At 36.3% G+C, this 24489-nt stretch overlaps 1 protein-coding gene and 1 long non-coding RNA gene across 3 annotated transcripts in view; one reads left to right on the top strand and one right to left on the bottom strand.

Moving 5' to 3' along the window:
- Positions 1 to 24489, bottom strand: part of LOC124425101 (homeotic protein ultrabithorax-like) — a 487023-nt gene that overhangs the window by 350964 nt on the left and 111570 nt on the right. For both annotated transcript variants that reach the window (XR_006942425.1, XR_006942424.1), the window contains exon 3: positions 20567 to 20614. The gene's annotated coding sequence lies outside the window, so the exon portion shown is untranslated. The remainder of the gene's footprint in view (positions 1 to 20566; positions 20615 to 24489) is intronic.
- LOC124425103 lies at positions 13016 to 15038 on the top strand. Its single transcript, XR_006942427.1, has 2 exons — positions 13016 to 13403; positions 14030 to 15038. It is a non-coding gene; the product is annotated as an uncharacterized LOC124425103 (long non-coding RNA).

The following is a 24489-nucleotide window of genomic DNA, read 5'->3' as shown; positions in this document are numbered from 1 at the left end:
TACTTGGGTTGGTAGATCAGAAACTATTAGGATAAAACGTATCTTTCCTCTTGGGGATCGTGTTCGACTCGTCGGTTTTGATATCGACTATTTCGGTCTCCCAGACATTTATAACGCTTGAAGAATTTTGAAAAATCAGCGTCACACTTAAGGAAATACGCATTACGATACCTAATAATCGGTTTTGCTGGCTGAAAGCATGATGGCCGAACGAGGCGGAGCTCTTCGCGAATATTTTTGTCGGTGTGGGCAAAGCGAGCAAAAGAGATATCGAGCGAAGATGAAAAGAGAAAGAGAGAATGAGAGAAAATGAATGAGAGAGAGAAAGAGAGAGAGAGAGAGAGAGAGAGAGAAAGCAAAGTCTGAGAGACCTGAGAAGAACGAAAAGGGAGAAGAAGCAGGCAATAACGATCGTTCCTCGATTCGACGAAAAAGAGAATCCGGCGTTCCAATTCCAGTCGTCCTCTCCTTCCTGCTTTAATTAAAATCAGAAGTTGACGACCGGTCGCGGCTTCCCTTTTTACCAAACGGACCGCGAGAGACATCGCGTTCCCTCCTTTTTACCGAACGAAATTGTTTTTACGAGTCTCAAGTAGCGAGTGAATTCTTTTACGGGGGTCCTCAAGAAGAACGGGCCGGATATGATTCCCTTTAGACTCCCACGCGTTCGCGCGAGCCGTACGTTTATGAAGTTATACAATTTTTCTTCCCGCGGGACAGCACTGCGGGGGAGGGAAGAACGAGGATACGCGTAGCTATCTTATGGATTTCGAAACAAACTGAAGGAATAATAAAAAGACGAGGAACGTTCGTTCGTTCCGTTTGAGAGTTCTTCTACATGAAAAAAAAAAAAAAAAAGAAAAAAAGGAAAACAAAAGAAAAAAGGACGACTATGTCACATCACTGGATGAGCTATGATCGTTAATATCGATATTGTTTTAATATTATGCCATTTGATATACTTGAAATAATATCTGCGGAAAATCTAAATAAATCTGTCGAATGATTTATTTATATATATATATCAAAAAAAAAAAAAAACGAAAAAGAACAAAAAAAAAAAAAAAAGAAAAGAAAAGAAGGCAAAAGGAAAAGAAAAAAATAAAAGCACAATCATACGTGCATAAGTTATTTACGCACACTTGTCTACTATACTAATCGCTAAAACTGAAATTAACGAAGCAGATTAAGAAGTCAAAGGAGAACGAGAAGAAATTGAAGATTATTAGCGTGTCTTGGTGGAATAAAGGGACAGAGAGGGAAGAGAGGGAGAAGGGTAGCGAACGTATTTACGTAGGAAGGGACTAAAAGGAAAATATCATTAGAGAAAAGGACGAGAATTCACTGTTTTCTTTTTCTCTTTTTTTTTTTTCTTCTTTCCTTTAAAAAGCATGCAACTATTTACCTCGGACGAAGAGGAAGGTGAAAGAAAAAAAAGATGAGAAGAATGAGAGAGGATAACCTCTCTTATTTCTTTCCGGATTCTCTGCTATCAGCAGTCCGTAATTAAGTAACGGATAAAAAGTTATAATAACATCGGCTGTCTACTAGCGACCGTCTTCTCGATCGGGACTAACCTACTAGTATTTTAAGAACTTTATCATAGCTCCTTTTTTTTCTCGACACTACCCACTCTTTCTCTCTCTCTCTCTCTCCTCTCAACCAGATTTCTTCTCGGCAATCGCCTTTGCTTCTCTCTTTCTCTCTCTCTTTCACTCTCTCTCTCTCTCTCTCTCTCTCTCTCTCTCTCTCTCTCTCTCTCTCTCTCTTTCACTCTCTTACCGTCGCTCGAAAGGCTGTGAATATGTAGCAACTCCTTTACCGAAGATCGGCCTCCTTTTTAGATAACATCGAATCGTTGTAATAACGTTGAAAGAGAGATAGAGCGAAAAAAGAGAAAGAGAGAGAGAGAGAGAGAGAAAAGACGACAGGAATTATTAGAAAAATACTTTTAAGAGTAGGTGCGATTCTATTCGTTGGCATTTCACGACCATCGTAATAACGTTTATGCGACGCCTCACGAGAATATCTTTTCTCTTTTGTCTTTCGGAAGAAGAAGATTCTAAAAGAGAGAAAATGAGAAAGAAAGAGAAATGAGAAAGAGAGAAGGAGAAAGAGAGATAGAGAGGGGAAAGAGAAACGATAATATCCATTAGCAAGATACAACCTCCCTCGACATTTCCTGAGGTCCTTTCTCTATAGGTACAACTTACAATATACTGTAAAGTGCACGCTCGAAGAGACCCTTATCGTAATTCCAACATCGTTCTCTTCGTATCTGTGCGTAGATACATACGTAGGTACCTATCATATTCTTGTTAGTACGAAAAATAAAAGAGAGAGAGAGAGAGAGAGAGAGAGAGAGAGAGAGAGAGAGAGAGAGAGAGAGAGAGAGATAAGCGAGAGAACAATAATATTCATTAACAGAGCTCAAAGTTCGAAAGCGGACTTTTCATACAGCGATATCCAACGATAATCGTGATCAGGACCTCGAACATGCATTACTATCTATATTGTCGTAGCTTGGAAACGTGAGCGGCCAAAAGAGGTGGACCAAAAGATATACTTGAAAGAGGGTGGGAGAGAGGGTGAGTGGGAGGGAGGGAGAGAGGGAGAGAGAGAGAGAGAGAGAGAGAGAAAGAGAGATAGTGCTTGGATGCGGAGGAAGTCATAGAGAGTCGGTGGAAATAAAGACGAGGGTATAGGTGTCGGGGGATGGACCATTCCCGGTGACCATCCCATGAAACCGAGTGTAGTCCAGGGTATAGTAGACATTCCCCACCACTCGTAGCACGAGGAAGTTTTATTGGGTATAGAGAGAGAAAGAGAAAGAGAAAGAGAAAGAGAAAGAGAAAGAGAAATGTTATAAGTGGAAGAGCGTGCGAAGCGTACCGCGTGTGCTCTTTCGATGAGGACGCAAAGGGGGAAACGACAAAAAGAGAGATATATATGATGGTTAGGAACGAGGAAATGCTATAACGAAGCCGCACTGTGTGTGCTAGCTTTTCGTATTAAAGGACAGCTGATCGTCCTCGGAATAAAAATAAAGTAAAACCATCGTGAGTTCTATAGTCGTACGGTAAAATTATGGGAAAAACAAAAATATGTTATCTATTCATTATATGCTCGTTCTTATTTATTGTAAAATGTATGACACTGGAATTCTTCTCCCTCGAAATATATGTAAGAATAATAAAAGGTAATATGTATACGGATTTACATTTTTTTCCATTTCTTTCGTTTATGTGTCTTCTCTCGTACTTACAAATCGTAGGAAAGAAACGACCAGGATCTTTATGTTAGTGCGTGTCATTTATATATATATATGTGTGTGTGTGTGTGTGTGTGTGTGTGCGTGCGTGCGTGTGTGTGTGTGTCTGTGTGTAAAAATTATGTAATATCATATTACGCTAATATACCGAGTGAATAAAACCCGAGATTTTTATGGAAAGTGAAACATCTCAAAGGAACATATAACATGGCGTAAAAGTTTCTCTCTTAATTACGTGATTAGTCTAATTTTATACGTAGAACGTAGATATATTTTAGTGATTTGAATGTTTATAAAAAAAAAAGAAAAAAAAAAGAAAGAAAGAAAGAAAGAAAGAAAGAAAAAATAGAAAACGAGAGGAAAAAACAGGTCAGAATATCAAATATTAACAAATTGAGAAATTAATCATAATCGATAAAAAAAAAAAGAAAAAAAAAAGAAAAAAGAAAAGAAAGAAAATTTATCCTATAGTCAATCGAATGCGCTATAGGTAGCAGCTATCTAATCTTATGGATATTAGACATACATTATGCATACAATATCGCGTATATGGTGGTCCGTGCTTAGAGCATTAGCTCTATCTTAGCGTCCCCGTGATTCACGTTGCTCGTAAATAACGGCCTAATCCAAGAGCGTTCATTTCCACGGTTATCCTACGGTATGCACGACTACTATACGAGAGCTTTGCGAAGAGGATGAGAGTGCTGCCGTTGCTGGATCGTTGTCGGCGCTTTCAGAACTTTCTTCTCTCTCTCTCTCTCTCTCTCGAATATTTCTTTAGAACTGCGACTCTTTTCTCTCTATTTTTTCTCTTTTTCTCTATTCGATATTATCATCTAACTTTCGAAGGACGGAATAATAAGGAAGATACCAAGAGCTATGAATCGATACATCCGGGTGACGTCTAACCATAAGTATTAGCCGCAAGGATGAAATTCAAAGGATAAAATATAAAATGTAGAGTAAATTTGAAGCATTTCGTAATGCTCAATACGCGCCCACGTATGAGTACACAACGAGAGAGAGAGAGAGAGAGAGAGGGAGAGAGAGAGAGAGAGAGAGAGAACCGGATACGTTGGTGCACGTCACGCGAAATAAGATATTATAATCTTGCGGTGAACCATAAATATTATTGCGGCGAGGCCGACGGCATTACCCGATGTTGTAAACTTGTAGAACGTGTTACCTGGGTCAGAATCGCGAAACAAAAAAAAAAAGTAATGGTTCTGGTGGTGATGGCTGTACTTGTAGTATGGTGTGCGAAGGTGGAAGGGGGTGAAAGGGTGATGGTGATGGTACGCACCCCTCACCGGTTTCGATCCGGCTTCCCTTTTTAAATTCGTTATTAGCTCGATGCTTAAATCCGCCCTTGTTACTTTACAACGTTCGAGTTATTTCAAAGCTCCGAGACTCGCCTTATTTGCTTGAGGAAAAAAAGGAAGAAAGAAAAAAAAGAGAGAGGGAGAGAGAGAGAGAGAGAGAGAGAGAGAGAGAGAGAAAGAGTTTAAATTGCAGAAAGAAAGAACGCTTACGCGTACATAATCCTTACCCTTTCACGACATATTCGCATCTCTACGTACTCTCATTCTTTTACATCTATATTTTCCATAGTAAACGTATAGTATATAAGTTGGAGATTCCATAGATTGAAATTTGTAAAAAAATTTTCTTTACCCTACGAGGGTAGTTATCGCCAGATATCCAATGGCTTTTTTTAGTTTCCTCTTTAAATCGACGAAAAGTATTCGCCCGACGAAAGAAATCGAATAAAATTGGTATCAAGAGCGAGCTACATTCGCAAGTATTTGCCGCGAGCCTAAGTAAGTAGGTAAGATTTTCATTTGCTTTTCTTTCATTTTATATTTCTCTCTCTCTCTCTCTCTCTCTCTCTTGCTCTGCATGTATAGATACCTTTTTCGCAAAAGGTAACGACGACGATCGTTAAGAGTCTTAAGAAGAAGGAGACGTCGTAAAAAGTCATTAATTAAGAGAACGCGACTAGCAAGTTTCGCGATGGGTGGTCAACATTCGATGAACTTCGAGGAACAAGCAGTTTTCTCTCTCTCTCTCTCTCTCTCTCTCTCTCTCTCGATAAGGAGGACATTGAAATTATTTCGCATAACCTATCCGAGAGAGCGTTTTTGTTTTGCCTCAATGTTATACCAGATTGAACATTCGAACTTCAAGAATGTTTTCATCTCTAAGACAACGATCATTTCGGTCACGCAAATGATATATAAACGGTGGTACTCTCTGGAAACATCGAAAAAGTATCTTAGGCTTTCTTCGCGATAACAACGACCACTCCCTAAATCCAAAGCGTAGGTAAGTGACTACCTACGTGGATACCAAGGACGTGTTCCTTTGGAAATAAAGGATTTACTACGAGGGTAGTGGGAGTTCATTCTTTTCGTTTCTTTTCTTTCCTTTTCTTTTCTTTCCTTTTTTTTCCTACATTTTTCCTATTTTTTCTTCCGTTTTTTTTTTCCTTTTTCTATTTTTCTTTTGTTCCGTTCCTTCTCTCTTGGACTTTGAAAATAATGGAATTTATTTCGTTATATAAGTTAACGTTAAATCATTAAATATTATTTATAATGAAGAAAAATAAAAGAATTATTATATCTATTCTCATACGTTATGAAATATTGTGACGGAGGTGAGAATAAACGATATTTGTTTTGTTATCTCTCAACATGTGACCTGTCAAGACTAAAAGTCTTAGAGATAGTAACACTCGAGTGGATTTCTCTTTCTCTTTCTCTCTCTCTCTCTCTCTCTATCTCTATATAATCTCTTCGTGTACTTTCAAAAGCTCACTCGGCGTCTGTTTTCCGTCGTTAAATATGATTCCGAATGAAGTCGAACACGATGTATGGTTTTCGTCCGTCTTATCGAAATCATTTGAGACAGAAACTCTTTTTCCTTTTTAATGTTTTCCTCCTTTTATTTGTTTCTCTTCATTACTTTTTTCTCGTTCTCTTACTTCCTTTTCTTTTCTTCTCTTTTTCTTTATTCTTTTTTTCCTCTTAAAAAAAAGAAAAAAAAAGAAAAAAAAAAGAAACAAAAAAAAAATAGCGGTCAAAAAAAAAAAGAATAAACACGGAAGAGAAATTTTAGTTTGTGTTTTTTTTCGCTCTGCGAATGTATCATCTAGCTTTACTTATAACATGCGACGCATCGTTCGGTGCAAATACGACGGGAAGAATAAACAGGGTGGATTATACAAGATGGATCCTATCCTCGTATCTCCAGCTCGTACTTCCATCGTCGAAAACATTGCACGTTGGTACGCACTCGTTATACCGCGCTTATTTAAATCGCACCTACTTTTGCTCTTATTTCCAGTCGACACCAACGAAGTCTCTCTCTCTCTCTCTCTCTCTCTCTCTCTCTTTCTCTTTATCTATCTATCTATCTATCTCTCTCTTTCGCACCTAAACTATACCAGAATTCACAATGTTTCATGCATCCGAGAATAAGCACAACCGTATTTTCCTGAAGGATACGAGAAAAGCAATGCAAAAGGACATTACAATGTGGCCGGTTGTCTCTATCCCATGTAGAGGGTGTCCCTTGCGACAGTCGAGTACAAGTATCCTAGGATTACACATCTATGTATATCCGTAAATACATACGTTGAAATAGAGAACACGAGAGAATGAGAAAAAGAAATAAAATGAGAGAGAGAGAGAGAGAGAGCAATATTCTTTTCTTTCTCTCACTTTTATTTTTTTTCCCTTCTATCTCACCGTGAAATGAAACTGCGGATGCATACTGTTCTCTTTCTGTTCCTCTTTTTCATCTACCCTACACTACCCCTTCCCCTTCCTTCTTCTCGGCTCGTCCCACTGCTCGTCCAAAGCTGTTTCTTTCCTCGTCTTTCTCTCCCACTACTTTTCTCATTCTCTATCCCCCTCTCTCTCTCTCTCTCTATCTCTCTCTATCTCCCCCTCTCTCTATCTCTTTCTCTATCTCACTCTCACTCCCGTCTTACCCGAGCGAGCCACACGAGAATACATATTTTACAGGCATTCATGATGGCCGCCGCGCATCTGTGCGAACCTGTCTGCCCGGCTGCTCGATTCGTAGGCTCGCCCCTTCCACCAAACCGGAGACTCCTCGTCGGTCCTTCTGACCCCTCTCCATAGTCCAACGGAGTCATCCCCACTCTTACCATACTCTCTTCCCCTTCATCTTCCCCTTCTTTCTCTTTTTTCTTTTTTTCCTTTTCTTCTTCTTCTTCTTCTTCTTCTTCTTCCTCTTCTTGTCTCTTCTCTTTCCCACCACAAGGGGATATACTCGAATGCAACGTCCTAAACGTGGCGCTGCATCCACCTCGTCGTCCGTCCCATGGACTTCTCTCTACCTCGAACTATCGAGGTAGTACGCGTTCTTTTATACCTTTCTATCTATACTCCTGGTTTGCAATTAAGCGTAAGTAAATAAGTAAAGTACTTAATCTCGTAGCCCATCTCAAGTTGAGTTGAAGTATTTATTATCTTTCTCTCTCTCTCTCTCTCTCTCTCTCTCTCTCTCTCTCTCTCTCTCTCTCTCTCTCTTTCCCTCTCTGTCTCTCTCTTATCGACGATTCTCCTTTATCTCGTGCTTTTTCATTTTGTTCGTTCGTTTGTTCGTTCGTTTTTTTGTTTGTTCTTTTTTCTCTTCAGAGTAAATATCTCGAAGATATTTCAAATCATTATAAGGCACAGATAGGCACAAGATCTCTTTTCATTTTCATAATTTTCTTTCTTTTTTTCATTTTTTTCCTCCGCCCCATCCCCCCTTTTTTTTCTCTCCCTTTCTTCCGTATTACTCGCGATAGAATTATTTTATCACACCGAAGAATTTTAATAATATCCCTTAAGAAAGTTTCGAACGTTGTTCTTTTTTTTTATATATTTATAGAAGACGAACTTAAAAGGTATAAAATACGATTTCGTCGAAGGATCTATATTACCGTAATCGTAACATTCGCGTCTCACGAATCTCTTTTAGAGAATTTTCTTCTTTGCGGAGGGAAGGGTGGAAGTGGGGTGAGAGGTGGCGAGGGGGGGGGGGGCAGGGAGGGAGAAAAAATCTGTACGATAGGAAACGTCCGCGTTCCTCGTCCTCTCCGTGGAATAGAGAGGATGCAAGCATAAAAGAGATATCTCTCTCTTTCTCTTACTCTCTCTCTCTCTCTCTCTCTCTCTCTCTCTCTCTCTAAACCGAAATTACGTAGCCAGTAATTGCGTAATAAGGCCTTTACTACTACCAGTAGGTAAGTACTATTAGTTGAACACGAGAAACGGTATCGCGAGTCGAGTAAAGAGAAGTAATAACGATCGAGAACGTAAATACTTCGGTATACTTGTTCTTACAGACCGACCATATTTTTCTACGTAGACATACATTCTTATGGGGCTCGTGCTCGTACCAAGTCATTATTATAATTACCAAAGGCCTCAAAGACTTACGTAGGTATCTTACATCCATTCGGTCATTACACTACCGCAACATTATTTCGCTTGCTTCTTTCGTATCTTTCTTTTTTTCTTTTTTTTTTTTTGTCTTTTCTCTCTCTCTCTCTCTCTCTCTCTCTCTCTCTCTTGGTTTCTTACTACGTTCGTTTTTCGAGTTTTACGACAATTTACCGAGCGATGCACGAGTCAAGTTATTGACCAGCGATTTTAGCGTAGCCACCTTACTTATGACTACATTCGATGCATGAAGTCTCGAAAGAGATGGAGCGAAAAAAAGTATATATATAATATGTGAGAAATAGATAGATAGAGAAAGAGAGAGAGAGAGAGAGAGAGAGAAAGAGAGAGAAAGAGAGAGAGAGATGAGCCATAAGGGATCAAATTTTCTATCGATGGCCTTATTTCTCCTTTCTTTTTAGCCGAGTCGACCGATTAAGTTCCAAGAGTTACCATAGTAAGCGATCATACTTTATATCATGTGATATCGCTTAATTAAACGTCACAAATCTCGGGACGTGTTCACTCTTATTTTTCATTCTCCTTCTTTCTCTACTTTTCATATTTTAGAGTTTCCACTTTGTAGAAATTTAAATATCTCGTCTTTTTTCTCTCTTACCTTCGTTTAAATGTTCGATAAGAAAGATAGATACATAGATAGATAGATAGATAGATAGATAGATAGAGAGAGAGAGAGAGAGAGAGAGATAGAGAGAGAGAGAGAGAGAGAAAGAGAAAAGATTTTACGATTGACCAAGGCCAAGGTCGTAGAAGCAATCTCGAAGAGTTTTAATGGCGTTTAAAATGTCCCAAATTTATTGGATGCCTTTTGAATCGAAAGCGTACACAGTTTCTCAACTTATTGATATTACTTTAAATGAATTATTCTTTGCGAGTTTTAAGCGATGAGAAATTTTTTTTTTTATACATATAAAAGAAATTTTCGAAAAGTTCTATTTATGAAAAGTTCGTGGAAGTATTTTTAAAGATATCCAAAGGTACATTTTACCTGTCGTCTCTCGATTCGCATCCATAAAAGTACCTTCCCCTCTCCTCCCCCCCCCCCCACCTTTTGCCGAATACTCCGAGGAAGCACGATTTTCACTCCGTTAGTCGCCTCGTAAAATACACTTTCCGGGTGTCCAACCATTGTGAGAGAGGCGTTTAACGTTTTAACTATGACTAATAAAATGCGGAAGGTAGGTAGGCCGATAGTTTTACCTATTGGCGAGTTCTCCGTCTAACTGTAAAAAGATAAATCATATTCGAATATGGTCGAGTCGAAATTTTTCACATTTTTTATTTTTTCTTTTTTTTTATTTTTCCTTTTTTACAAATTCGACACTTCGTTCCGTTAATCTGTGGAGAGGAAGTATCGTAAAAGAAGAAGAAGAAAAAAAAAAAAAAAGAGAAAGAAAGAAATATTGACATAAGAAAATCGTTTGATAAGCTGATAGAAAAGAGAAGAAAAAAAATTTGTTGAATTAAAATTTCTTTGTTTTTATCCAGATCCAGATATGGGCTTATCTATATTACATGATGACGACGTTTTGAATTGATCAAAGAACGAAAGTACTGGGAACAAATAGAATCTAATATATCGAGCTTAACGTTGGATCGATTCGCTCGAATTCCTTTTTTAAAGGACATCAATACCCGATACTCGACACAAGAAGCTCCCGCGTTCACGAAGATTCACTTGAGGGTAACCCCTATAGATGGCAGCAGCAAACAAGATACTTCGTTCGAATCCAAAAGGTATAACATTTCTATTTAATTAAAATATATTTGTATAATTTTTCGATCGTTGGATTCATCGAGAAATTGTATATTTATCATTAGATCCAAGTAATTAAATGTATTATTGTTCAATGCGACGTGAAATTTTACTTTTCCCTCTTTTCTTCTCTTTTTTTCTTTTTCTTCTTTCTTTTTTTTCGAACGTACAAACAAAATGACAAAAGCTATTCACTGTGCAAACAAATGTTCAGTACGATCGAATTCTTTTCATCGATCATTTAAAAAGATATAATAATCAAACGTTCGATAATATGATTATCTACTTTTAAAAGTAGAGCTATCAGTTATTTCAGTATAAGTAATTATTACTTTTACTTTCTTTTTTTTTTTTTTTTTTCTTTTTTTTTTTTATTAATCATCAATACGCAAACCTAATTCGCGGCTTTCCCGCGCGTATCTATCTCGCATCGTCAAAGACGGACGATCGCTGTCTAAGATGCGGCAAAAGTGGTCCCGTTTCTCGTTTTACCGTTTCTCTCGAAGGCTCGTAAAAGAGCTATAAAAATCGAGCAAATCCCACGAGCGGCACGCTTTCTATTAAAGGCTCGCGCCTAAAATTTTGTCGAGTGATCCGAAATAGGTATGACAAATGATATGACAATGAAGAAAGTATGTAGACTTTTTTTTTTTTTTTATTTTATTATCTATATACTTAAAATAAATTATATCCAGACGATAATAAAAACGTTGAACGTACAATCGTCATCATAAGAATCAATCGAAAGTCGGTTCAATCGAAATCGTTCGAGTATACTTTGCGTAACATTATTTCTTGACTTTCGAGTTAATAAATTTCTTTTAATGGAATAAGGAAAAATTTTTAAACAATCGAGAAGGATTATATATATATATATATATATATATATATATATATATATATATATATGCGGAGGGAGTAGTGCAAGTAAATTTTTAAAAAAAGAAAAAAAAAGGAACGAAAGGAAGGAGAAGAAAGAAAAGAAAAGAAAAAAAAGGTTAAGAGAAAGAAAAGAAAGTAAATTCGACTTCTGGTCTATTCTTGTTCACAGATAGAAGAGAACGCGAAGCAGCAAATGCCTCTGCGTGGTTGTCGAAGTGCAAGCAAAGGCAAGGCTGCCGCACGAATTAATAATTCTCCTTGGCGTCGAGTTACATGGGCGAATGCGAGTCGAATGGTCGAGAGGGAGAGTCTGTGTCTCGTGCAATGCAGAACAAAGAGGAAAAAAGTAGGAGAAGAAGAGGAGGAATGACATCGAAGCGAGAGCAAAAAAAAAAGAAGGAGAGAGAGAGAGAGAGAGAGAGAGAGAGAGAGAGAGAGACGTCACTGGCCAGGGGACGAAGCATTTGCCATAAAAGGCCGTATGGTGGCGCCAGTATACGCTATATCCAGGGGTAGCAAGCAGCTGGTGATGCTGGTGGTAGTGATAGTGGTGGTGGTGGTGGTGGTGGTGGTGATGGTGGTGGTGGTGGTGGTGGCGGTGGTGGTAGAGGTGTCGCGCGCACGTTTTCCACTCAAATCATCCAGGACGGAGGGAGACGGTAGCCTGGGGTAGTAAAACGAGAAAGATAGAGGGAGAGAGAGAGAGAGAGAGAGAGAGGGAAGGAGAAAAAGAGAGAGATAGAGATAGAGAGAGGGGTAGTTCGACCCTGCGCGTTATCAAGAGTCGCCCCTCCCGTAGATTTTCTACCCCGGCTCGATGTAATTCCACTGTATAGGCATCCATACTACTCTTTCGCATGTATATATGTGTGTGGGCGCGCGAGCGCAAGGACGACGACGACGACGACGACGACGACGACAACGACGACGATGACGAGCGTCGGCGTCGTAAGCGCAGCCCGGTACCTAGCATCTCCCTCTTTTTCTATTCTATTCTCTCTCTCTTTCTCTCTCGTACGTTCATAGGGAGCTCACAGGAAGATTCGTTTTCCTCGTAGTCTTCGTCGTGTTGTTCCCGGGAGAAGGAGGACGAGGGTCCTCTCAGAGGATGAATCTCGGTATTGGTAGTAGTAGTGGTAGTAGTAGTAGTAGTAGTAGTAGTAGTAGTAGTAGTACTAGTAGTAGTAGTAGTAGTAGTAGTAGTACTAGTAGTAATAGCAGAAGTAGTAGTGCTGGTGTGGTGGTGGTGGTGGTGGTGGTGGTGGTGGTGGTGGTGGTGGTGGTGGTGGTGGTGGCGGAGGAGAAAACCGCGAAGGACACGAGGAGAGACAGAGGACGGACAGGAGAGAGCCTTCGATATCATCGTGACGCCGCCTCGGGCGCCGCGACGCTGCCAGACGCCGACAGTCGAACGCGAGACGCGTCACGGTTCGAGCTAACGCGACGAGTCCTCTTCGAAATCGGCTGCTTCCTTTTTCTTCTCTTTACTCTCATTCTCTCTCTCTCTCTCTCTCTTACTCTCTCTCTATCTCTCTCTATCTCTTTTGTACACTCTTTCGCTCTTTGTTTCTCTCTCTCTCTCTCTCATTCTCTCTCTTTCTTTCTCTCTCTCTCTCTTTCTCTCTCACTCTGATGGCTCGTCGTCTCCTTCCTGCCACCACCGCCACCATCGTTGCCTCTGCCTCTACTGCTACCGCTGATCTTGCAGCAGTTCGCGAATGGAGTCGCGGCACATCCACCGTGAACGTCGTTCGAGGTATGCGGCTCGGCTCGGCTTGGCTCGACTCGATTCGACTCGACTCGATTCGATTCGATTCGACTTGTCTCGTCTCGTCTCTTATCATCTAACTTCCTACCTCGTTGGATTTTCTCGGAAAGGAGAAAAAAAAAAGCGCAATAATTTCGCGCGTGAGGAAGCTATTTCGTAAGGTTCCTCCGACTTTTGACAACAATACAATTGGGACGAACTATCGAGAACATCGGCAAAATAATGGAACGAACGACCACACGTCAGGTCAGTCAGTTAGTCAGTCACAGTCAGCTCTCTTGCCGTATGTAGATATCTTATCGTAAAGATTCTCTCTCTTCCCCCACTCCTCTCTCTCTCTCTCTCTCTCTGTCTCTCTGTCTCTCTCTCTCTCTCTCTTTCTCTACCGATCGATTTTCCCTCGTTTACCTTCGAATTTCGACTAGAGAGCGCCTAAGCGCTCGGACGTGCAACGAGCCGCGTCACCGATACGTGTGCCAGTATCGATCGGCTCTCTTACCTCAAGCTAACTCGTAGTATTTTGTGGGAACGACCACTCGCGATCCCCTAAACAGTAGGCAACCGGTCAGACATTGCTGCATGTTGGGTGTCCTTACTCTACTCGTGGACGTATTCGTAATATCATTGAAAATTTTTATCGTTACTGTTCGATTAAACATTCAAAACAATTTTCTTTCTTTTCGTTTTATTTTTGTTTTTGTTTTTATTTTTATGTTTACCTTCATTCTTATTTCCTTTTTCTTTTTTTTCTTTTTTCTTTTCTTTTTTAATACCTTTATTCCTTTTTTCTTTCTTTTACCATTTTTCCAATTTATATCCACGATAAAGATTACGACTGTTTGTTTTCTTTTCTTTTTTTTTTTTATTTACAGGTGATCCAGGAAGTAATCGCACACATATCAAGGATCGATACCTGTACAAAATAAAACTCTGAATGAAGAGAAGATGACACTTACCTGATATACGCAGTCAACTTTGAAGAACGATAAAGCTGTCTTCCTCGTAATACAAATAGAAAAGTTTAAAAGAATCAAAGCGGTCCTTTGAATGGTGATCAGCAGTTTCTAGACTCAGAGTTATTGTTATATCTGGTTGCTACATGACAGTACCAAAATGATCTTGGATTTGATGATCGGCGAACATCTTCCAATCTTCAATGATGTCTCGATGAAGTCTCGACAAAGTATGTGAAACCCCCTGTACGTATACTGAATGTATCCTGAGTGTATTCCTGTCCGGTATACCTTCAGTATACGTAACAGGAGGCTACACCGGTCTACGATGGATTTCTCTCGTCACTTGGATCATCCTCATCATTATCATCATCATCACCATCATCCGTATCGTCTCTTCGTAATCTCTTCAAATATTTTCGATATAACACTTCTATAATGATTTGTGCGCAATTAGATATTAAGACGATCGCTTAATTAAATAATAGACGTTGTAGATATCGTGATGGTTTAAATAAGAATAGATTAAACATTGTATTAGATTAAATCCAATAATCCGATGTATTCATTATTTCATTTCTAAACAAATGTAATCTCTATGAGTCATTCTTATCGAAACAATTCTGATTGTTCTTTATCAGGTTCAAAGTTACGTATTAAAATCGAAGATTTTTAATTACAATGTAAATACTTTTTATAAAAGAGCTTATAATAACGTTCGTGATAATATTATTATTTTTTGCATTCGTATGACCTTTATTTTATCAATTAAACAAAACATGAACATGAATTAATTCTTATCGAATGACGATTGTAATAAATATCGACGTATACGTACGTACGTACTTAAATATGACGATTTCAGCGAAGTACATACACGTGATTAATGATGACAAATATATAAATAAATTCTACGTTAAATTGAAAGGTTCTGTTTCAATTCGTTTTAACATACCCACTGCGAAGATTTGAACAATCGATTTGAGAAATGCGTTCGTGCATTAGAAACATTTTCCCAAGGCAAACTCAATCCACAACGAGATCCGTCCGTTGACGAATCAAAATGATTCTTGCCGTAGTTATAGCAGACAGTTAAATTAGAGATACGCTTGGGTTCCATAATAGCTATCATCTAATCGTCGACCTACGATTACGTAATCCTAATCGCCCTTACGTCATACAGTTACTCGTAACGAACATTAGCGTATGAGAAGACATAGTCGTTGCTCGTTAGAATAAACGTAGAGTGATACAGAACGTGTATATTACTTAACATCTCGACGTTATATGTTTTATTAAGACGATAGGAAAAATAATTTTGTGAAATCGATCGAGATAGAAAAGCAAGATTATCTGATCGAACAAACAAGCAAATAATCATCGTACCGACCGTACTCTCTTTACCGACGCGACCAATTCGAACGGATCTGTGTGCACTTCAGTGAAGTTACTCTACACACTGTTTCTGACAATTGTTTCCTTTTTTATTTTTTATTTTTTTTTTATTTTTTTTTTTTATTTTTTTTTATTTTTTTTTTTTATTTTTTTTTTTTTTTTTTTATAAAGTATACAGAGACAATGTGAACGGAAAATTGGACGTAGTGAAAGAAAATTTGAAAACCGTGGGATGTACCGTGGGGGTAGGGATTTTTGACATTTTTGAAAAAAAAAAGAAAAAAAAGGAAAGAAAGAAAGAAAAGTAAAAAGAATAAGAGCTCGTTTTAACGACACGAACGAAGAAAAATATGATTGAAGGAGAAAGTTCGTTCTTTAGTTACCTTCTTTAAATGGGGTAAAAAGGTCGCTCGTAGGTAATATTGGGCAAAAGGGTTGGAGAAAGTTAAAAATTCTTCCCCTCTCCATCGATAAAAAGGGGTAAAAGTTTAGAAAGTTGGGGAGAAAAAAATTTGTCGGAGAAGGGATAAGTACGAATGTGTGTTTTGTCGTTGTTACGTATGAACTTCGATGTTGTTTCAGTTTGCTCGTACACGTGAACGAACGAACTAGTGTTTTATCGTCGCGTTCTCATGTTTATCCGTATCCTTGAAAAATAAATACGAGTGTCAATGGATGTTGCAAGGTGAGTCGATTTAAAAAAAAAAGGAAAAAAAAAAGAAAAAAAAAAAAAAAAGAAAAATACTCGATCATATCTTGTCAAGATATTAACACGTACCTAATCGTTCTCATTCAAGACTTTTCCTAATACCTAATATCAGCTGATTACTTGTTTATTTTTTATCTTTTCTTCCATCCATTTACATATACTTAACGCGTACTATTTCCTATCGACATCGTACATGCATAATAAAGAAGGTTCGTTCTAATGTCATTGATCGATGAACGAAACAATCGATATAAATATCGAATTAATTTTTATCCTTTGAATCCTTGATTATCAAAGAATTTTTTCATTGATTTATATATTAATTGTCAATTTAAATTTTCTAATTGAACGTAGAAACGTGTTACATCTTGACGATAATAATCGAATATTTCGGGAGTTTGTAGGTATCTATAAAAATGTGCCGGCATATATCGAGGCACTTAAAACAATGTAATTATTTTAAAAGCCTATGATATATAAATGGTTCTTGGTAGAGAAGGATATAACGCGAAAGAAAGAAAGGGACATTGTTAGAAGGAAGATGGAGATAAAAGAAAAGGAAAAAAAAAAAAAAATATATATATATATATATATATATATATATATATATATAGAAAAGGGGATTAAAGAAGAAATGCCGACGAAGAAAGAAAAAGAGACGAATAGAAAAAAATGTGTTTCACTCTCTCTCTCTCTCTCTCTCACTCTTTCTCTCTCTCGTTCTAACACAAGAGAAGTCTCTCATCTCTGTCTCTCTTGTCGGCCAATGAGTCGTCGTCCTCTTTTGGTGGCCCAACCCTCGGAGCAACATGGCCGCATCGTACGAAACGGAGCTTAAGTAAGAGTTAGGTCAAGTTAGGTAGGTCCTTCTGGACCGTAATTCTAGCTTGCTCGAGAGGGAGCAAGAAAGAGAGAAAGAGAAAAAGAGAGAGAGAAAGAGAGAGAGAGAGAGAGAGAGGGAAATGAAGAGAGAAAGAAAAAGAGAGAAAGAGAGGCGTGTTACAAACGGGCGATGCCTGTATGGAAGAGTCGGAGAGAAGGGTGGCGCCGTGTAGTCAGCCATCATGGGAGAAACCATGGCAAAGAAAATGCAGCATCCGCGTCTCTTTTAGTGTTCGAAAGACTTTCTTCGTCTAACCGATATGTAACCATCGAATGTTTGTTTTATAATATGATGCACGAATTAATTCTTTCGAATTTCTATATATATACGGTTAAAATTTTGCGCACGCGAGTGACACAAGTGCTGCGAAATTTCAATCAATCGAATACCGATTTGCGGCACGTATTTTATTATTCACGGGAGAGAGAAAGAACAAAACGAAAAAAAAAAAAAAAAAGAAAAGAAAAGAAAAAGAAAAAAGAATAGAGAAAAAAAAAGCAAAAGAAAAAAAAAAGAAAAGAAAAAGATATCGAAAATTAATTTTCGAACAAATGTTTCTTACGGAAGGTACGCTTTTTTTTCTTTTTCTGTTTATTGCTCTTTCCTTACTTAGGATCTTTGCATTCTTCTTTCTTTGGCTTTGTTTTTGTTTTTTATTTTTGTTTGTTTGTTCGTTTGGTCTTTTTTTCTTTTTCTTTTTTTTTTTTTTTCTTTTTCTTTTTCTTTTTCTTCTACGCAAATAGGAATGATGAAAGAAAGCACGATATTTATTATTCGACGGCATATATTGTTCTTCTCAAAAGTATAAACTCGCCCCTTGCTTGAGCATTTTTTTTTTTTGAACATATATATATATATATATATATATATACCTATATATCTATAAAATAATAATAAAAATATTTGTCATACGTATAAGTATCTGGCCGAACACCACGTCGGTACATACCCGCGAAGATGAAACCGTGTGCCTTGATTGCGATTCTGTTATATACAGGCTATAATTTAAGCTTAACGATTTAAACTTATAACAACTTAACGGATTTCGCGGTATTAAGAATGAAGTGAGACGATAATAAATTCTCTTGCTTGGAAGGTGGTAAGCTAATTAACGATCGCTCCCCGAGGTCTTTTCGAGCGAAAACGTCAGTATATAAACGAGCAAAGAAACACGGAATTCCAATAAAAATTCGATTTCACGTAATTATCGTTGCATAGATTAGGTATCTGTTTTCTTTTTTTTCTGTTTTCTTTTCTTTCTTTCTTTCTCTCTTTCCTTTTTTTTCTTTTATTTTTTCTTTTAATGAAAACGTAATTGAGGACACTGTTTATTGCTTATTATTTCTCTCTCTCTTTCTTTCTCTCTTTCTCTTTCTCGTTCGAATTTAAGATTAATTATAATAATAATAATAATAATAATAATAATAATAATAATAATAATCAAAAAGAAAAGAAAAGGCAAAAAAAAGGGAGGGAAAAAGAAATGAAACGAAAAGACAAAGCGTAGGATTAAAAAATTTCAATGGCATTTAATAATCGAATAGTTTATAGATAATTCTCACGTGGGGACATCACAACGAGTGTCCTTGGGGATCGTTAATTAATTCGAAATAAAATGTAATAGTAATCGTTTTTACCGCGATAAAACTTGAAATTAATGGCGAATGTACGAGTCCCCCTTAATTAATTTCCACCTGTCTCCTCTACTTTCTCTCTTTTTCTTATTTCACATTCGCGTGCGACAAGAGATAGGTATCGAGCTTGAGGCGAAGCGCAAAGTGCATGCGCGCGTCGAGCGAACCATAAAAAGGTGTACCGGATCGCGTTGTCGCGGGGTGCGAGTGTGTTCGTTCGAAGCCGAGGAGAGATGGTCATCGGACATTTTTCGTCTTTCGAGATCGCTGGCGAGAAAGAAAAAAAAAAGTATGGAAGAAAGATAGAAAGAAGTAAATAAAAGAAAAAACCCCGAAAAGAAAGGAAGAAAAGAAAAAAAAAAGAATTAAGAAGAAAAGAAAAAGGAAGAAAAAAAAAAGTTAAACGAGATAAGGAAAGAGAAAGGGAAGAAGGAGAATGTGACGAAGGAAGAGGGAAAGAAAGGGAAAAAGAGGGAGAGAGGGGGCGGGGCGGGGTGGGGTGGGGGGAGATTGAAAGAGGGAGAGGGAGAAGGTCGGGCTCGTTCGCGAATACAAATGGTCATCGACGATATCGGCTACTATAAATTGCCGCGAAAATCGTGGCTGCTCACGGTAAAGGGTGAAGTAAAGTAACGAATTAACGGCACAGGGTGTGTCGCAAAGTGCAAAGTACCGCGTTCTTGGTTTGTGTTTCGAAAGTAGCCGCCGTCTCCCCGTCACTACCACCACCGTCATCACTATTGCCACCTTTCCTATGTTAACCACGGCCGCCATCACATTCTCGGCAACGTCGTTAGTTAAATTATTCGAAGGAGGAGTGAATTTATAATGCCGCGTTACTTTTTACCTCCCCCATTCTCCTTATAATCCTTTTATGAACTGCCCTTTTAAGGAAGTAATAAATTTTATATTGCACTTGGTATTTCTTTTTCTTTTTCTTTTTCTTTTTCTTTCTTCTTCTCTTTTTTTTTTTAACGCTTTACATCTAACTGAGTAATCAGCCTTATAGACGTTTACGGAGCTTGTCAATGAAATGAAGAGAGAATTTATTTCCAACGTGATATGTCTTCGTACTTAACTTACGTAGCACGTTTTCTTGAGAGAGAGAGAGAGAGAGAGAGAGAGAGAGAGAGAGAGAGAGAGAGAGAAATTGTATACAATTAGTATAATCAGAGTAGTTGTTAGAAAAAGATATGAATACATCGTATAGATCGTAGACATATTATCGTATTTAATAGAATTCCAAGAATATAATGAAAATAAAAAAATTCTTAAAGGTTGCTTCTCATTATGAAAATATTTCTCAATCGCTTGACTCGCTTTCTTTTGATCTCTGTTATTATTTGATTATACGTACGTTTCGTTACTCCGTTCAATGTAATGATAATCTCGCGTCTCGATAATAAGGTGAAATAAATGACACTGGTCATTGAACATTCGTCGTTCTTATATCGTCAATTTAAATCGCAATGGAGATTTCTCAGAAAATGATACAAATATTGTACGTATATATATATATATATATATATATATATATATATATATATATATACGTAAGATTTTCTCGCGTTTGTTTCTCATAGTTGTCGATTGGAAAGCTGATAGTTACATTGGAAGAATATTTACTAGAATAGTTTACTACCGTATTATAGCCAATTTCTTGCAAATTCAATCTATTTCTTTGACGCATTATTATTTTATTCTATCGTAAATGTTGAGGAATCTGTTACACTCGTATTAAGTCACTTCCGACGGATAACGTTTTCTCTCGACAATCTACTTTCAGTATTATTAAAACAAAATAATATCTTGAATTATTCGAAAATTTTACTCACCTCTGGTGAAAATCAGAAAATCGACGACTTGGTTTAACCTCGAGTAATCTGAAAAGAGAAATGATTGTTTAATGAAAAAAAAAATATATATATATATAAAGGATGATAGCCATGTATCATTAATCAATATTTTCTATAATGATTCATGTTTTGCCTCTATCTAAATGTCTCATTACAAATATCCATCATGGATTGATCAATAAATTATTATTTAATATCATTCTACTTTTCGTTCATTTTATAGACAATCTCCTTCTCTCTCTCTCTCTCTCTCTCTCTCTCTCTCTGTCTCTTTCTTTCGTTCTCTTGCATAATATTATTAATTAAATATCACGCAATCTTACGATTTACCGATGTACGATTTTCGACTTTTAATGGCGATAATATTAATTGAACGTTTTAAAATTAAATACTTTCTAAAATTAGTAAGACGACGGTACTCAAACCGATTGAAATGTATTCTATAATCTACGTTATATCTCTTAGAATCTTTAAGGTACGATACTTTTTATGGGAATCAATGGAAAAAAAAAAAAAAAAAAAAAAAAAAAAAAGAAAAGAAAAGAAGAAGAAAGTGAAATCTTTCGTGAAATTGTGTAAAAAGAAATGAAAAAAGGATTGGGGGTAAGAAAAGCATTTAGAAAATAGTGAAAGTGTATTTATGGATAGGTCCGCTTGACTTTCGGCTAAAAGGGTTGGGTGAAAGTCTCTCATTTAAAGGGCTTGTAAAAAAAAGGCTTCGCTAGGTTAAAGGATTCTTATCCCTTTAGAAAGAGTTAACTCTTTCTTTCTTTTTTCCATCGATCCTACTTTTTCTTTGCTCGAAGTTCGACAAAAAATTTCTCTTCAACGTGTAGCCATTGTTCTTAACAAGAAAAAAAAAAAAAAGAAGAAAGAAAAAAAAACAGAAAAAAGAAAAGAAGAAAAAACAGAAGAAAATTGATCGTTGCTTTTGACTTATAGAACGTCATTGTTTATTTTTCATAAATCCAACGCTTTCGTTTTACCGATCGTGAAATCTATCTAGATAATAATAAAACAATACAACGCTAACGTTAACGCGTAACAAACATTCTTTAACATTCTCTATCATGAATAGATATCATTAGGATCGTTAAACTAATTAACCTTAGTAAAATACGCGAATTATAATTATGGTAAATTAAGTACTTCTTCCATTTTCTGTTTTTCGCAACGAGTTAATGTAAATCGTTCGGTAATCATTGAGATCTTTTTTCTTTTTTCTTTTTTGTTCTTCTTCTTCTCCATACTCGGGATAATTATTGAAATAAAAAAAAAAAAAAAAAAAAAGAAAAAAAAAACTATATCCACTATAGACATATTATTTACACTGAAAAATTTATTTCCTTGGAAGGACAGACGTGAATTGGGAAAATAATAAAGTTACTTTGCCAACGATTAAGAAATGGTGCAAAAAACAAAAGAGAGAGAGAGAGAGAGAGAGAGAGAGAGAGAGAGAGAGAGAGAAAGAAAGAAAGAGATATGAGAAAAGACGTTGTAAACGTAAGAAGAAAATTTGTATGAAATGATTGAATGAAAAAATGATAAAAATGAGAGTGAGAAAGAGAGAGAGAGAGAGAGAGAGAGAGAGAGAGAGAGAGAGAGAGAGAGAGAGAAAACCACTTGCAAGTTGGAAGCAACTTGTCAGCGAAACGAAATTTATATGGCCACGTTATATGGCGCAGTTAAAATAAATTAAACGCGTTTTATAGTTACTCAGTATAATTTATTTATGCTCCGGTCTATTATGTATATGTCGCGGAAAACGCAAAAGGCACACTCTTCTCTATCTTTCGTCATTCGTTGTCGGACAGCCGTCGGTTCTTTTTTCTCGTCACCTACGTAATCGCGAAAAGATATTTTCGCCTTGTAACGTTCACTTTTTCTTTTGTTTTATTTTTTTCTTTGTTTTATTTTTTCTTGCAATTTTCATATATATATATATATATATATTTTATATTTTTAAATAATCTTTAATATAACATTTGTTTTTCTTATTACATAGAACAACCTTACATCATAACTGTTTGCAAGTTAATAAAGTATAATAATAATAAGAATATTAATAATAATAATATAATTTTACTTTAGAATGGAGTAAGATATCTAATTAAAAGTGAAATATTTATAGATCGTTTTATAATCTTTTTCTTCTTTTTTCGTTATTATTATTATTATTATTATTATTATTATTATTTATTCAATATGAATTAAGATATAAGATAATTATGGTTTTATTGATAAAATAATTGTCAATAAAGTAACAAGTATATATATATAGATATAAATTTAAATGAATTTGATAGGTCAGTTAAGATTAAATTTTTCTTATTTATTATACATAATAAATATTAATTTGTTATCGAACAAAAAAAAAAAAGAGAAAGAAAGAAAGAAAGAAAATAGAAAAATAAAAGAAAAGTTAAATAAAAATCGGAGATTGTTACTCGAGAGATTTGAAAAGCACGGCATGTATGTAAGTACATAATATCCGACAAAGCGCTCAATTATGTATAGTAACGTGTCAATGAGAGATAATTGCTGAAAGGTCGTAGACCATTTAACTTTTTAAACGTGATCTCCGACGATATAAGGGCCGATGATATATCGTTATTGACGTTTGTGTCTTCGACCTTGTCTCGCTTAACGTCAATGATACTTAGAAAAATAAACTGACATGTTTCGGCAGAGTACCGTAAGGAATATTTTTATTTTCAAAATACGACGAATCTAATAATAATTTGTGAAAGAAATTCTACGTTAAAAAGGATGATAATTTCTTTGAAAATATTTATGATATATTCACCGTGATGGAACGTCTTATATCGTTTATATTAGAAATCGAATACAAAAGAAAAAGAAAAAAAAAAAAAAGAGAGAAAGAAAGAAATAAAAGTAGAAAAATAGAAAGAGAAAGAGGGATGATAAGAAGGAATATTAAAAAAAAAAAAAAAAAAAAAAAAAGAAAAAAGAAAAAAGAAAAGAAAGAAAATTGTAATCTACGGAAACGTATTTCACTTTGCGTTATCAATTATTAACGATGAACTATACGAAATAATAATAGGTTGAACGTGCGAATATCACGGTTACTACGATCCCTTTTTTGATAAAATTTAACAATTAGTAGTTACGTAGTATACGAGGTAAAATTTTTTTCCTTTTTGTTAATATCTTACGAGAGAAGGGCTATTAAAATTTTTAAGAAAAAAAAAAAGAAAAAGAAAAAAAAAAGAGTTAACGGTATCCTTTATTATCATCTAAGAACAATTCGTCTCCAGCGTAATATCACGGCGACTAAGGTAATGCGGGCCATGTAATGTCCAACGATAGAGTATGGTGAACGGCTATTTCCTAGACCTAGATAACTTATGGCACAAGGGAACCCCTGCGGATTTATCGCTGACTCTCACGCATTGTTTACGTCTCGACAGAGGGACGTAAATCCTCCTTCTAAAGTGCCAGAAACCGTCTGCGTTCACGCTTACCACGTCGTCGTACAATCGTGTTCCTATTCGTGGCTCTTAAGTTAACCTTTTATATCTATCTGCTATACTACAACCTATTTTTATTCTTTCATTTCTTTTCTTTTTTCTTTTTTTCTTCTTTTTTTTTTTTTTTTCTTTCTTTTTTTATTTAACCTTTGAATACTAGTTCGAAAAAATTTTAGATATCCTGATATATAGATATATAAGATCGTAAATGCATATTCGAATATTTTCCAATGGCTCAGATTGGAAATCGAAGAAAAATTTGTACGTAGAGTTACTAGATAGATAGATAGATAGATAGATAGATAGATAGATAGATAGATAGATAGATGAATATGATTATTGAAATAAAAGAGTTAGATGTTTCGAAGAGATAAATCGATCTTTTCTTTTCTCTTTTTCTTTACTTTCTTT

The sequence above is a fragment of the Vespa crabro genome, chromosome 6, assembly GCF_910589235.1.
Source record: "Vespa crabro chromosome 6, iyVesCrab1.2, whole genome shotgun sequence".
Taxonomy (NCBI): Eukaryota; Metazoa; Arthropoda; class Insecta; order Hymenoptera; family Vespidae; genus Vespa; species Vespa crabro.
Note: the sequence above shows the minus strand (reverse complement) of the source record. Positions and strands in the feature narration are given on the sequence as shown.